The sequence below is a fragment of the Thalassophryne amazonica genome, chromosome 13, assembly GCF_902500255.1.
Source record: "Thalassophryne amazonica chromosome 13, fThaAma1.1, whole genome shotgun sequence".
In the NCBI taxonomy this organism is placed as follows: Eukaryota; Metazoa; Chordata; class Actinopteri; order Batrachoidiformes; family Batrachoididae; genus Thalassophryne; species Thalassophryne amazonica.
In genome coordinates, this window is record NC_047115.1 from 55,873,359 (window position 1) to 55,890,485 (window position 17,127).

The window sequence follows — 17,127 nt, forward strand, 5'->3', positions numbered from 1 at the left end:
CAGATCATAAAGTCACAAAATGATTTTATGTCACTACTATCATTTATACCAAAAATAGAAAGATCCGCACCACCACAGCGCTCCCATATTCCATATCCCATATATGGGAGCGCTGTGGTGGTGTGGATCTTGATCCAGCACGCCCTTTATGTGTTTTGGATGTACATGTCTTCTCTGCATCACTGTTATCATTTATAACATATAGTTTGTGTTTTGGGAGAGCCCATTATATTGTGCAAAATGACAGTATGTGAAAAGGTTCTGCCTTTGAATTTCATCAACATTCTGCATGTGTCACACCATCATTCCAACATGAGATAAGAGAATATGACCCAAAGATCCTTCAGCAGAGTTTGTTAAAGTTAATGGTCATTGTTACAGAAAATGCTTCAGCTCGTCTTGAACGGCCTGGTTACATTCAAGGCATTTTTTGTTTTAATAATAATTCCAGCTATTGATGATGCAGCTTCAGTAATCTCGTTTTAATGTAAAGTGAGATGAAGCCAGCTGCAGGTGTCGTCTGATTTGCCTTCACTCCCTTCTGTGTCTGTCTGGCTTGTGTCTCACACAGTGTTACATGCTGTGACATTTCTTTCCTGTAATTGTTGCAAGCTGATAAGCATAAAGGAAATCAGGCTCAACCTGACAGAAGTAAAAAAACAAAAAGAAGAAGTCCAAAATAGGCAGCTATCGTATTTGCCAGTCAGACTGTGATTGTATAAAATTCTACCCTACTAGAGTATACGTGTTTGGGGGGTGGGGAGGTGTGAGATCTGTATATTTTGCTGTTTTACAGAATAGCAGGAGGTGGTAAAATCACAAGTCAGAATTTCAATACATCCACTTGGGAAATGATTCACAGTATTAATACCAGCATTTTGGCATCAAAATTAATCCCATATCTTGAAAATAACCCCCCACCCCTTAAATGTAACAAAGTATGATCTATTTTCAATTATTTGGCTATTCCGCTATGTGTAAAGTTTGTCCATGCTCTTCAAAAACTTTATAAACACAATTCTTTCACTAAGGTTTTATTTCAGTCACACTGTGTGAATAACAGAACTTAGGAGGAGGCCATGCTCTTCAAAAACTTTAAAAACATAAACCATTGTCAAAGCTTTTATTTCAGTAACACTGTGTTAATAACAGAACTTAGGAGGAGGCCATGCTCTTCAAGAACTTTAAAAACATAAACCATTGTCAAAGGTTTTATTTCAGTCACACTGTGTGAATAACAGAACTTAGGAGGAGGCCATGCTCTTCAAAAACTTAAAACCAAACCATAAAAACATAAACCATTGTCAAAGGATTGAACAAGTTCTTTAGCCTGAGATCTTGTTTTTGGCTTGGCCATGACACTTGATTTACTACAACTTGCCATGCTGTGACTTGAAATTACATGTGTAATTGCATGATCGCTGTAATAATATCAGTACTTATGTAGCTTTTGTGACTTCTCTAAAACAAGTACTACCAAGTCAGGAGCATTATATATCATAAACCTGAATGTTGTGTTCAATGCAGGGTTCATCAAAACTAATCATGAAGTCAAAACAGTTACATTCTAATATTTCAAAAGATGTTAAAATTACAGTATATATTGCAGTTTTCTTTTTTGCATGGGGTGGGGTTTTTTTTTTTGTCATGGACATAGACACCCACTTCCTATATGAAATATCTCCCAAATTACACAATGCACAATCTCTGAAGTGGATGTAAGCATATTTGAGAAACAATTATATATATATATACATATATATATATATATATATATATATATATATATATATATATATATATATATATATATATATATATATATATATATATATATATATATATATATATATATTTTTTTTTTTTTTTTTTTTTTTTTTTTTTTTTTTTCTACCATTACCACCTCCTGCTATACAGAACAGAAACAGACACTCCCTTCACTTACATTGATAATTCATTTTTGGCAATGACTGTATTAGTCTTGCTATGTGCTACACAGCTTATCTGGCTGTATTGTAGGTATCACCAAATGCGTGCATCATATTGATACACCATGTCCGACACATTGGACATGCATGTCGCTAAACAACTAAATCATCGGTCAACTAATATGCGCCCCAATTAATGTTATGATGACAACCGAAAACTCCCTTGCATTAACTAACTAACTAACAAGCTGGCGCCATGGTAGACAAAACAGAGGAAATGCTCATCACATAAAACTGTAAAACTGTACTTTATGAATTGATCATTTTCAATTAAAACTGAACTAGGACAATATTTGTCAAAGAGATTAAATAACCCAATAATTCAGTCATTCACCGACAAAATAATCTACATAGTTCTACCTACGTCGAATTGGCAATCCAATGTATAGAAAGAAAGTAGAGCCATGGAGCAGGGTTAATATTTTATAATTATCCCTGTGGAAAATACATGACAGAGTTATGAGTTTAATACCTACAGAGTAACCTCCAAGCATGTAGACCCCTCCCCGGTCAAACAAGACTGACCACCTACAAGTAGCAGTACATACACAGGTGTAAATATGACCATGTCAGCATTCTGACATGGTCTTGTGGACAATGGAGTGAATGCCACTGAATGTACTCGTATTTTATTTTTATAAATTATTCATAAATGAGTGGTTAACTTTATTTTAAGAAATGGTGCTATATTTTTCTTCTTTTTCTTTCGCTTCCCCCTTAACATGATGTCTTGACATGACGTTGGCGTGACGGTGATTGCCCCATACTGCCACATTGGGTCTCTATGCTAGAACTGGTGGCTGCAGTATATTAGCTAGCAATTCCAAATCAAATATGATAAAATTATGCCTTATGAAAGTAAAAAGAAATGCTCTTAAACATTTGCAATACTGAGACTGCATCGCAAAGCCCATTTTCAAACTTGGTTGAAGTCTTAGTGAGGTGACGCAGTGTACAAAATTTTATGCCGATACAGAAAGCCTTTCTCAAGATCAAGACTCTGCCCACTGGTGGCCACAGTTAGAATTGAACCGCATCCAACACTCAACTTTTCTGAGGTCTCAGTGAGGTGACACTGTGTACTAAATTTCACCTTGATGCATGTAGTCTTTGTGAAGATATGAGGGGCGACTGAGACGTTTTGAGCCTGTGCCAGAAAAAGGTACGCCGTGCTTCTCCATCTTTTGCATTCTGAGACACCTAAATTTATCAACATTACACCCAGTGAGTCTAAATTTGTCCCATTCTTGAAAAATGAATGAATGCAAAAGATAGAGAACCACACACTATTTTTTTTTCTAGATTAGGCCATATAAACACATAAGCCCCCCGTTGGTCACAATTAGAATCCAAATGCAGCCAACATAAACTTGTCCATGGGTTTCATAAGTAGTAAACGTGACATTCAAAGTCTTCATGAAGATATCACGTACATATACACCACATAAATAGACACACATGCACAGACAATCACACATACACCAGGCAGTTCCTACACCTGTTCTGCCTTTGGGAAGGGAGCTTAAAAAAAAAAAAAAAAAAAAACAAGACAGGAATTTGCATTCAGTTTGTGTTCATCTTTCAGAAACAGCATTAGTGAAGGTTATAAATGATCTTCTTATGGCCTCAGACAGTGGACTCATCTGTGTGCTTGTCCTGTTAGACCTCATTGCAGCTTTTGATACTGTTGACCATAAAATTTTATTACAGAGATTAGAGCATGCCATAGGTATTAAAGGCACTGCGCTGCAGTGGTTTGAATGATATTTATCTAATAGATTACAATTTGTTCATGTAAATGGGGAGTCTTCTTCACGGACTAAGGTTAATTATGGAGTTCCACAAGGTTCTGTGCTAGGACCGATTTTATTCACTTTATACATGTTTCCCTTAGGCAGTATTATTAAAAAGCATTGCTTAAATTTTCATTGTTACGCAGATGATACCCAGCTTTATCTATCCATGAAGCCAGAGGACATACACATATTTCACCCATATTTCTCTTCATTGGCTCCCTGTTAATTCCAGAATAGAATTTAAAATTCTTCTTCTTACTTATAAGGTTTTGAATGATCAGGTCCCACCTCATAGTACCATATCACCCCAATAGAGCACCTTGCTCTCAGACTGCAGGCTTACTTGTAGTTCCTAGGGTTTATAAGAGTAGAATGGGAGGCAGAGCCTTCAGCTTTCAGGCTCCTCTCCTGAGGAACCAGCTCCCAATTCGGATCAGGGAGACAGACACCGTCTCTACTTTTAAGATTAAGCTTAAAACTTTCCTTTTTGCTAAAGCTTATAGTTAGGGCTGGATCAGGTGACCCTGAACCATCCCTTAGTTATGCTGCTATAGACTTAGACTGCTGGAGGGTTCCCATGATGCACTGAGTGTTTCTTTTTATTCACCTCTTTTTGCTCTGTATGCACCACTCTGATTTAATCATTAGTGATTGATCTCTGCTCTCTTCCACAGCATGTCTTTTTCCTGATTCTCACCCCCAACCAGTCCCAGCAGAAGACTGCCCCTCCCTGAGCCTGGTTCTGCTGGAGGTTTCTTCCTGTTAAAAGGGAGTTTTTCCTTCCCACTGTCGCCAAGTGCTTGCTCATAGGGGGTTGTTTTGACCGTTGGGGTTTTTCTGTAATTACTGTATGGCTTTTGGCATATGTTGTGATTTGGCGCTATATAAATAAAATTGTTTACTGTCGATACCTTCAAATGTTCTTTCTCACAAATTAAATCTTAAACTTAAATCAAGCCCTCTTGACTCAATTAAATTTCAACCTTTTTACTCCTTATTCCAGGAGGAAGGTACATGGATTTCTGTTCAGACAGATTCAAAATAAATGTGTTATCAACATGATCTCAAAAGAACAAAAGTTGTCAGTGAATGTCAGCTGGAGGTCCGCCAACATCATGTTTGTGTACAACAATATGACCCTATATCTGAAATATGGGCATGAACATACAGCAAATTACTACCTGCCAAACACTGTGGAAACACCAGTATTGGGCTTATGGGATTTCTGTCGCTCAAGTGTAACTGTTCAGTTAAAGGCTCCATTGTTGAGAGTAGTGATGCCGGTAACGCATTACTCTAATCTGACCACTTTTTTTAGTAACGAGTAATCTAACGTGTTAATCTTTCCAAATCAGTACTCAGATTAAAGTTACTTCTCCAAGTCACTGTGCGTTACTATTATTTTTGCATTGTGGGTCGATAGCAGCATTAAACTTGGTCTGTGGGCAGGGGGTCGGGGTTCAACTGAACTACCCACTTTAAGCGGGCTGTGAGCTTTTCATCCGCAGTTTTCTGCAGCAGCTCGTCCTCACCTCTTAAATCACGGTGACAACAGCACACCTGCACTGAGCTTTACAAAGACATTTTTTATGTTTTTTCCTTCTTTATTTAGAATTCTGAGCTGAGCCGCTCCGTATCTGGTCGTTAAAAACAGCTGATCCTCCGTGACGCGTCAACAACTAACACTATTTTCCACTCAAATGCACCTAAACTCTCTTTCTGAGGACCACATGATGTGAAAACGCAATAAAACTTTCTTACCTGTAAATCTGGTCATGTTTTCTGCATAAATAAATGTTATCCATTCTTTGTGCTCAACCACCAAAGCAGGGGCGAATCCAGATGGAATGGGGGCGTGGGGCAAGGATGTCCCCCCCAACACCCCTAGATTAAAGGTCCAATTTTGAAGCCTTTTTTACTACAACTACTAATACTACTTAGAATAATAATAATTTCAACAAGTAAAATGTTTAGAGAGAATTTAAATGTTAGAAAGAATTTAATAGTTACATTAATAAACAATGTAGGCTAGAAATTGCAAGTTTTACTGTTACAGTGTTGTCAACAGTTAAATATGAGATCAAGAAAGAGGTCTTTATTTTACTTTTTATAAAACAAGTATTTATTTTCATTGAAGTCAAGAAAGGGTGACTATAAAGCGAGTTTTGGGTAAACAAGTATCATTGTCATGCTGAGGTGGCAGAGGGTTGTTGTCGACAGCTTGGGAAAGTAACTAAAAAAGTAACTAGTAATCTAACTTAGTTACTTTTACAACTGAGTAATCAGTAAAGTAACTAAGTTACTTTTTCAAGGAGTAATCAGTAATCAGTAATTGGATTACTTTTTCAAAGTAACTGTGGCAACACTGGTTGAGAGACATCAAAAATTGTGAAACTGCAATCCCAAAAATGTAGTGATGTCGTGTACACAGTCAGGAGTGTCTACAGAAGATGCAGTCTCAATGACATACAGACAATACTGTAATATTGGTAACATCTATTCTCATGTCTACTGTTATATTAATTGACATATATTATATATACTATTTAAAATGCAATACATTTGAATTCCTGATAAATTAATGTAAATCCAAATAGAAGGAAATATTGTATGTAATAAATTTGCCTTTATATAACAGCTGAGTGGATCCTTGTCATTTGATTGGTGCTTTGTATGTCACGTGACATAGAGTATTTGTCCCATTTGTGTTACGTTGCATATAACATACAAATTTGGTTCCATACGTTTTCTACCATTGCACGCTACTAACCCTGCCCACGCACACACTAGTGGGGCTGGCGTTTAGCTAAACATGGTGCAATTTCTTTTGCTGACGGATGACGATTTCAATGAGCTAATTGACGATGCTAACTCTTCCAACACACACACACACAAAACAAAATCCACTATGCCGTAAGCCGTCTGGAGGCATGAAAAGCTGTTGGGATGAAGAGGATGAAGTTAGGGTGAAAACCTGGACAAATTTCTGATGCGGTTTTTGCTGGACTGAGGAAGTACAGTTTTTTGTTTTTTGTTTTTTGGAAGTACACAAAGTCACTGCATGGCATCACGGACTGCATTGTCAGAATTATATTTGTACTATCTGTTATTCCAAGTTGACTGAGAACAATTTTGGACTCCTATTTAAGGGTTCATTCACACATAGTATGATTAAGTAGAAATCTGGGCAACTCACGGCTGAACAGCTCGTATGAGTGAACCAAGAAAACATCGAGCCGACGAGCAGGTGTCCACAATCCCAGTGTGACGGTGTCATGCATGTGACTATGTTGTGCACGTGACAGTGTTGTGCGAGCTGGAACACTGCGAGCAGCTGGGACGAGGTGCACCACATCGCGCCACTGATGTGAAGGAAAATAAAATAAAAACCAGCTGTATAATTAGGGAATGTCACTGGGTTGATATAAATATTACATAAAAGGGGACACAATACAGAACCCCGCAGTTAAATAACCCTGGTTAAAAACAAACAAACAAACAAAAAAAAAACTAAAAATCCAACTCACAGGATTTGAACCTGTAAGCTCTGATTACCAGACAGAAACTTTACCACTGCACTATTATCACTGGCCTGTAATCAGAGTGTAAAAATGCCTGAAATCAACAAGGACATGAAAGGCGAGTGCTGTGTGCAGCCGCTGCAGCCCGGTGCAAAGGTGAAAGATGTTTTATATATTTCCACATGAGGCAGAGACATGTGCCTCACAGAGGACTGTTGTAAGTTCATGTCCTTCCAAACACATTTTTTTAATGAAAGATGTGCGGACGGGTCCACGCGTTGGGACGCAGCCGGCGCGGTGCAGCGGCACAGGAAAAACACCTCCGTGTTGATAACCATTTGTAAAATCCAGGCGGCTTTTGATGGCTTTCAGTGGAGTGAGTATATGAGAAATTGTTTAACAGCTGGACATGTTCCAACTTGTCCTTAAGGCTTCCAACAGAGGTGTTTTTCCTGTGGCGGAGTGTCGCAGCGGCTGCGAGCCGACGCTGCAATCCGTCCGCATGTCTTTCATTAAAAAAATCTCCTTTAACAGTGGAATATCCGGATAAAATGCTGAAACCGACTTCTTCTGAAACTTCTCTGTTCTCTCATGACATCCTGGATCAATAGAGCCTGAAATGTGGAGGTTTTCAGCTTGAAACAGGCTGACGATGGCGCCTGAGAGCGCTGCGCAACGTCTCGCACCGTGGGAAGTCCTTAAAGCGACAGTATCACCTCAGAATCTCTCATCAGCCGTTAAAATTTTCACCGAAAACCAGCTTAATTTTTCGAACCGTGTCCACTTCGATGTGTCTCACAGGTTTAGAAAAAATTTTGATCAAACAAAGCGCCAGTCTCTCAGCAACTTCTCAGACAAAGGAATTCCGAGGAGGGGCTGGATGACTCCTCCCACAAGGAATGCTCACAGGAGAATGACGTCACCGACAGGCGTGGAAAAACTCACGCATGCGCACGAGGGTTCAAGCATGTCTGACGTAAAAACATATGAATGAAATCCATATAGTTTTTGAAAAAAATAAAAAGGACCTATACTTTATTGACAGACCTCGTAAGTCTTGTATGCATACAAAAGGTTTATTTTCCACAAATTGTTTTCACAAAAATATGTTGAAGTCCATGTTAGTGAGTAGTTCACTTTTGTGAAGATAATAGTTCCACCTAATGGGTGTGGCATATCAAGATACTGATTCAACAGCATGATTATTGCATACATGTGCCTTTAATTGTGAATGTCGCTATTAAAGGGAACTCTATAATGTGGAATTGTGACATCTGTGGCATTGTGTTCTGTGATAAAATTGCACATTTGAGTGGGTTTTTATTGTGTTTAGTTCAAAGCAAACAATGAGATTGTTTAATCCTCATCATGATATGCCACACTTGCCAATTAGGTGGACTATCTTGACAAAGCTGAGGTGCTCACAAAAATATTTTGACAAATTTAAGAACAAGCTTCAAGAGAAATTAGACCGAGCATCGGGCTCATGAAGCGCAAACCTCTGCCAACACTAATTCCAGTTCCACAAATTTTTACCTTGGAAAAAAAATGTTCAAGGTCAAAGTCCTGTTTGAAGTGGCTTTTCATAAGTTAAAATATGATACAAAATATAGCTCAAAAAGGCTTTTCAATGTTAAAATCAAATATCCGCTAAATCCACAATGCAGATCAGATGCAGACCAAACTTAGTCTATTCGTTGAGAGTGCCAGTTTGCACCTCATTGTCACAAATGAGAGTAATTGAGGCATTTTTGATTACGATATAATGCAAAATGTACACCAAATGGGCTTTTCAATATTACATTCAAGGGTGATTCTTTAACTACGGGCACTATTGGCCTTGTAAATGTAATTTCCACCACACCATTGCCTTACAATATAAAGCGCCTTGGGGCAACTATTTGTTGTGATTTGGCGCTATATACATGTGCTCTGATGTCACTGTTTATCTCCATAGAAACTACCCAAACAATCTTTCATACAAACTGTTTAAAGGGACATTACAGTGTTGACACTGAACACCCCAATTATGTTTTGATTATTTTACTGATATTTTATTCAGAGATATTTTAAAACATTAGAAAAAATGTTTCTTTACCATTCATTTTTATCATTGAAGATCAAAAGTCTGGGTGTGGGACAAGCACAAAATGCCAATATTTAAGATATAATGTAAAATATATATTAAATGTGGTTTTAAATGTTAAATTTAAATGGCCACAAATCTGTAATCTCGATCAAATCCGGATCCGGTGAATCGATAAAGCATACCATCCTATATAACTCTCTCATATATGAAAGAAATTTGATATTTCTGACAGTTATAATTTTTTGAAAATTCATTGAAATGTTAAAGATTGGGATTTTTCCAATTTTCCAAGATTTTTTTCTGACTTTGACATATGACCTTGAAAACTGAATCAATTCTTGCCTAGCATGATATGAATGCTGTGTAAAAAGTTCATAAGAATATATGAAAAATGGTGGGTTATAGGCTGTTTACAAACAGACAAAGAAACAAGCAAGCAAACAAACAGGGGTTAAAACTGAACCTTCGCCCAACTTAATTGGCAGAGATCATAACCCTTTTGTGTGCATAGAAGAAATTTATAGTAATAAAAATGTTGCTTTAAATTGTTAGAAAGATACCCCTGTTCAACAGAAAGTGTAACTCTAATTTGCAACCTGTGAGAACCATATTGTCATGGAGGTTCATTTTAAAAATAATGCAAGTTGAATCAGCACTCCAGATTTTTCAGATATTTTATATATATGACCTTGTTCTTTCTGTCATTACTCAAAGTGCCTGACAATAAGTGAGGATAGCTGGATAAAGTGAATAGTAAATTGAGAGTCTTGCCTTCTGGCTCAGTTCTTTCTTCACCATGACAGTTTGGTACAGCATCCAGAAAATATCAGATGCAGTCCCAATCCATCTATTAATCTCATGATTCATCTTACCCCCACTGCCAAACAAGACCCTGAGATACCTAAACTCCTCCACTTGGGGCAATAACTCTCCCTTGACCCATAAGGACCAATCCACCGCTTTCCAACAGAGGACCATGGTCTCAGATTTGGAGGTGTTGATCCTCATCCCAGTTGCTTCACACTCACCCTGAAACCTGTCCAGTGCACATCAGAGGCCACTGCCTGATGAAGCCAACAGAACCACATCATCCGCAAAAAGCAGAGATTCAATTCTGAGGTCACTGGCCTGGACACCCTCCAGACTCTGACTATGCTTTGAAATCCTGTCCATGAAGATCACAAACATGATTGGTGAAAAGAACCAGCCCTGGTGGTGTCCAATGCTCACGAGGAACAGGTCAAATGTAATGCCGAGAATGTACCCTTATTGTGAAGTATTATCCAATCGTGACACACACACATACACACTTTTTTTTTCATGTCACTGCTATCACAGAAGAGTTGTATCATTATAAGGGCCCACCAGTCACCAATCGTCACTTCGAGGTTGGTGCAGTATTGAGAAAACAAACATCAGAACAGCAAAAAGCTTGTTAGGTACCTGTGATTCCAGGAGGACACTGGCAGCTGAATGAGTTGAGCTCATCAATGCAGGAGCCGCCGTTTCGGCAGGGCTGGCTGAGACATTCATTCACTTCAAACTCACAGTTATTCCCTAAGAATTGAGAGAGGCATGTGACATGTTGACACATTGCATTCTGTGAATAAACTGTCACACTGACTCACAGGGAAGAACTTTGATGCTTCTTACCACTTCACAGTTGACTTACCAATGAATCCAGGTGCACAGAAGCATTGGTAGCCATTCGGGGTATCTTTGCAAATACTGAGGATTCCACATGGCCTTTCTTTACAGTCGTCTATGTCCATCTCACAAAATTGGCCTGTGAAACCTGGAAAAACAAGGTCTTTGTTTAACCCTGCAGGATGTCCTTCATTAATATCAAACACTAACTGCTTGACTGATCTTGATGGTCAGATAAGCGGTTGAAGATGAGTAAGTGAGTGAGTGACCTTGATGGTTAATAACTAAGAGAAGAATAATAACTATATCTATTTATTTATGGTGCTTGCAATATTAATAGCACATAAATTATACATTTTATCACATAATTCTTTATAATAATTGACAGTTTGTAATGTATTTTATGTTGCATCTTTACAAGGCTAAAATTTTATATTAATTGCAACATTTTTATTTTGTTTTTATGACTAAATTATAATGAATTGTGCCATCTCATGAAGTTCAGTATCCAACTCTATTCAAGCTAAAAGTGACTGCAAATGTAAAAGACTGTAACTGCTATTTGAGGAATTTAAACAATAGCAGTACTCATTGGAGTGCATAGCTTCACCAGAAACAGCTCACTGTCTGAACTGAGATGAAATTCCATATGTGGACAATTAGTGTGGTGGGAACAAATATCCAGTTTTTACCAAGATAGCAAGATGTGTGTTGCTTTTCAGCTGTTTAGAAAACCATAATACAACAAAACAAGAGCAATCCGAGATTTCTGATGTCCGCTAATCTGGATCCGGATCATCGCCAACATTCAGTGGAGTCTTCCATGCCCTAATATCTATCTGTGCTGCAAATTTGATGAAAATCTGTGAGATAGTTTTGACATAATCCTTCAAAGCCTATATAAAGTAAAATCTTGATCCATAATCCAGATCCAGCAGTGGGCACGATGTGGTTCCACAGTTACCAGCTGGTTTATATTTTTATTTTTCCACAGCAGTGGCACGATGTGGTTACACATGCTCCAGATGCTCACTGCGACCATCACAGTGGGACTGTACACCCCTGCCTGTCGGCGTGATGTTTTCGTGGTTTACTAATTCGAACTGTTTGAGCAGCTGGTCTGCTCTGTGTCAGCCTGATCCCGTCAGATCTCAGAAGCTAAGCAGAGCAGGATCTGGTTAGTACTTGGATGGGAGACCTCTTTGGAACACCAGCGGCTGTGGGTGTTTGTCCAGGTGAAACTGGAGTTGCGTCAGGAAGGGCATCCGGCGTAAACTCCGTGTCAGTTACCAATGCGGATCTGGCTGTATCCGCTGTGGCGACCCTGAACAAAACCGGGAGCAGCTGAATGAACAACAACAACTAATTCAAACTGGTTCACCATAATTTGACCAAATTTGCACTATGTGTGAAGGGGCCCTTAGGGGGGGACCATTCATGGTGACACCGGATCACCTCCAAAATTGAATGGAGTCTTCCATGTCCTAATATCTATCTGTGATGAAATTTTTGTCAAAATTCATGCAGTAGCTTTGATGTAATTCTGCTAACAGTCAGACAAATAACTAAATTAATGAATTAATGCCAATGATTTTATTACATTCTTGGCAGACATAATAACAAAAACCAAACAATTTAGCCCTCTCATCTTGAAAGGTTAAAGAAAGAGAACATAAACTTACATATGAGCATTTGGATCATCCACATAATAAAAACACTTATTTTTCTTGTTTTGAGTTGTTGATTTATTGTTGCTGTTGTTGCCAAGGGATAATTATATTTTTTTCATGAAGATGATTAAAATTAGGTGCATTGTTATTCATGTTTTTATGCCTGCAGACAAAGACTGTTGTGAAAGTGTAGGAACACGGACCCACAACAGGGGGCGCAAATGAACGGACAATGGAGGAAGTCAAATAACAACACTTTACTGTTGTGAATAAGAACAACAAACACAACGGATCACAACAATAGACAAAGAAGTCAATTCACAAGAATGTGTCACGTGGGCAGGCTCGAAGATAAGAGACGTCTGTCCAAAGCAGAACCGGAACCACACGATTTCCTCCGCCACCGAACCCCGGGAATACTGGAGCCGCCAAGTCCCGAACTCCCAGGTGGCCACTGCCTCCGCGTGTCGGATCTGGTACTGCTGGCGAGGAACAAAAACAGTTAAATGTGGGTGCGTTTGCACCCAGCAATCCGTATGGCAGGAAAACCACCTCCACCTCTCGTTGGAAGAATGTCTGCTATTTAACGCACAAAAGTAATAAAGGGTTACTGTCAAAAAGACAACACAGTCAGCTGAGTACGGTACCTTCTAGGTAGAGCGATATCTCGGCAAAGAGGTGGAGATGGTCCTGCTGATATACCACTGCTGATCAGATGATTGGTGACAGCTGTTGCAGGTGATAAGTGACAGCTGTCACCCCGGCTGCTCCTGTGAGGCGGCAGCGCCCTCTGGTGCCTGGAGCCCGCACTCCAGACAGGGCGCCCTCTGGTGGTGGTGGGCCAGCAGTACCTCCTCTTCAGCGGCCCACACAACAAAGACATGCAAAATAATCCCTTTAGGTTAAAGTAATAACATTTACAATCCCAAAAGACGCAAATACTTTTATTGGTCTTTTCAACTGATTTATGGCTGTCGCTATATTAAAAGTTGAAATAAATATTTGGATTTAGATCTTTCAGAGGATGACAGTATTGATAGTAGTTGTATTGTGTTTTGTATTATGGTTATGGTTTCTGATGTTTTTGTATTTGCTGTTGTTGAATTGAGATGAGACTGACTTCCAGCACAGTCCCACACTCAGGTCACATGTTGAAGCAAACGGTTCATTTTGGCCGAACAGCAATATGAAAGGAGTCATGCAGCTGTGACACAGAAATAAAAAACCCCTAACCTTAATCATAACCTCAACCAATACACAGATCAATGTTCCCTAATAACATAGAACTGAAGCAGATTGTTCCATGTGCTGCCACAGAAATGACACTGCTGTTAAAAAAAGTGTCTTCCCTCCTGTCACTGAATGACGCAACAGGGCTACCTAACTCATGACGGTAAGGAGCACTGACAAAGTGCGAAAATGTGACTAGTTGGCAGTGAGAATGTGTTATAACTATAGACAGACAGATGAACAGAAGCAAAATATTCTCTTTGGCAGAACTGATGGTTGAATGTTTCAAAGGAAGGTCTTTTTAACTGCTCCATTGCTGTGGTCATATTAAATACAGTCTGCAAATACCATCAAAGCCACAGGGTGTCTTCTAAAGGGATCAATAAAGTTCTATCTAATCTAAGTAAATACAAAATACATCCTGTTAATTAGTCCATACTTGTCGCCTTAAGCTGCTTTGACATCTCTAAGGTGTAATGTGACAAAACAAATCATTACTTTATTTTCTTGATTACAGTATAACTGTCAACTAATTCTGTTTTAGTAACATGTGGGCAGGGCAGTAAGTTAGAATACTGATTTATTTATTTAGTTTTAACTGAACTAAAGGTGTAACGTCACCAAAGGGTGTAGGGGCAAAGTTTTAATGTTACTATTTGCTGCATTCTGTGTCTATGACCAGCTCATTAAGACTCAAAATGTCCAAAGTTTTATACTTACCTTCTAAAAAAAAACATAAGTGTACTGAGGGAAATAGCATGCTGTTTGAATATCTGTTGAGATTACGTACATCCTGGACTCTTCTCAAGTTCGATTAATAAGATGGCAAGATAAGTTCAATGCATGCCTTATATTATAATACTGTGCAGCAAATTATATTACTGCTGGTGTAGACTCCAGCACCCCCCCCCCAACCCTTAATTGGACTAAGCGGGTATAGAAAATGGGTTCTTACAAACTGCATATTTAAACTGAAACATTTCAGCCACAAATAACCAAAACCGACTGTATTTGTAATTGTTGCTCATATATTCTAAGTTATTTCAGTCTACTCTTTTAAGTCATGTCTGGAAGACTGCACTGATGCGACTCTTTGCCGCATCCATGACACCACCAAACCACATTTGGTCCTGAATGGGAACCACCCAGGCAAACAACCGATCCATTCCCACAGCTTGAAAGTATTGTATTGGCACTGTATATCTGCCACAGCCATGTGAAGTATGGATGTCCCGGGGTCCTCAGCATTCAGGCATACTGATGCAACATTGACGCACCTGTGTGCTGGATCATACACAGAGAAATGCACCACATGGCCAAAATGTCAAAGCTGATGCTCCCTCACAATGGAAGTGATACTCCTCATCTTTTCCTCCCTAAGTAACCGCTCACTTGACACAAAGTCATTCCAGCAGTACCCAAGCAAAGAGACCTAATACCAACCACATCCAGTCATCGCATTAGGCCACTGGTTAGTATCCAAGACTCACAACCACACAGTGCGACAGGTAGCACCAGAACCCTAAACACTTGGGCTTAATTCATCTGCAAAGATACAGGCATCACCAAACACATCTGTCCAGTAACCTTATGACTCCATAAACACTTCCCATGTGTCTCTCAATCGCAAAGGCCAAGGGCAAGAGACATGAATATTGCTGCCGAGAAAAGTGAATGTTTCTACAAGTTCAACACTTTCATCACATACAGGTACACCTTTGATGACTGAGTCTGAAACTTCGTCTTAATCCAGTACAACTGCAAATCCAGACACTCCAATTCCTCATTGACCCAGCTATTATTTTATACAATCAATGCAATATGTACATTATAGAAAGTGTCATTTCTTGAAATATCTGCTGTCACATATTTCAGGGATAAGCTCTGTTCAGCAGCCAATTTCAGATCCTGGCATACATTTTCATATTTACCTTTGTCCATTGTTTTGATTAATTGTCAAACAAAATAGAGCATTGTGATGCTCATTAAGTATGCAATAACATATAGTCCATATGTGGTGGAAAATATCTTGGGATAAAAACAAGCTGACAGTTCGACAGACTGAGGCTCAGCTGCCATATCCCTGCATGACACCATATGGACAGTGCATCTGGAAAATTTTCGTAGCGCGTCACTTTTTTAACATTTTGTTATGTTACAGCCTTATTCCAAAATTGATAAAATTCTTTTTTTTTTCATCAAAATGGTACACACAATACCCCTTAATGACAATGTGAAAAATGTTTGTGAGATTTTTGCAAATTTATTAAAGATAAAAAACAAGAACTAAGAAATCACACATATGTAAGTATTCACAGCCTTTGCTATGAAGCTCAACATTAATATCAAGTGCATCCTGTTTCCACTTATCATCCTTGAAATGTTTCTACAGCTTATTTGGAGTCCACCTGGGGTAAATTCACATGATTTGGAAAGGCACACACCTGTCTACATATAAGGTTCCACAGTTGACAGTGCATGTCAGAGGACAAACTAAGCATGAAGTCAAAGGAATTGTCTAGTGCCTTTAGACATCCGAGAGAGGATTGTCTTGAGGAACAAATCTGGGGAAGGTCACAGAAACATTTCTGCTGCTTTGAAGGTTCTAATAAGAACAGTGGCCTCCATCATCAGTTTGGATGACGTTTGGCTCCACCAGGACTCTTCTTAGAGCTGGCCACCCATCTAAACTGAGTGATCGGGGGAGAAGGGTCTTAGTCAGGGAGGTGACCAAGAACCCGATTGTCACTCTGTCAAAGTTGCAGCATTCCTTTGTGGAGATAGGAGAACCTTTCAGAAAGACCATCATTGCTACAGCAATCCACCAATCAGGCCTGTATGCTAGTGTGGCCAGACAGAAGCCACTATTTAGTAAAATGCACATGGCCACCCACCTGGAGTTTGCAAAAAGGCACTGGAAGGACTCTCAGACCATGAGAAACAAAATTCTCTTGTCTGCTGAGACACAGATTGAACAGTGTGAATGCCAGATGTCATATTTCAAGGAAACCAGGCATCATCCCTACAGTGAAGCACGGTGGTGGCAGCATCATGCTGTGGGGATATTTTTCAGCAGCAGTAACTGGGAGACTAGTCAGAGACATCCTGGATCAAAACCTGCTCCAGAGCACTGTTGACCTCAGACTGAGGTGACAGTACTACTATAATCTGCAGCACATACAGCTA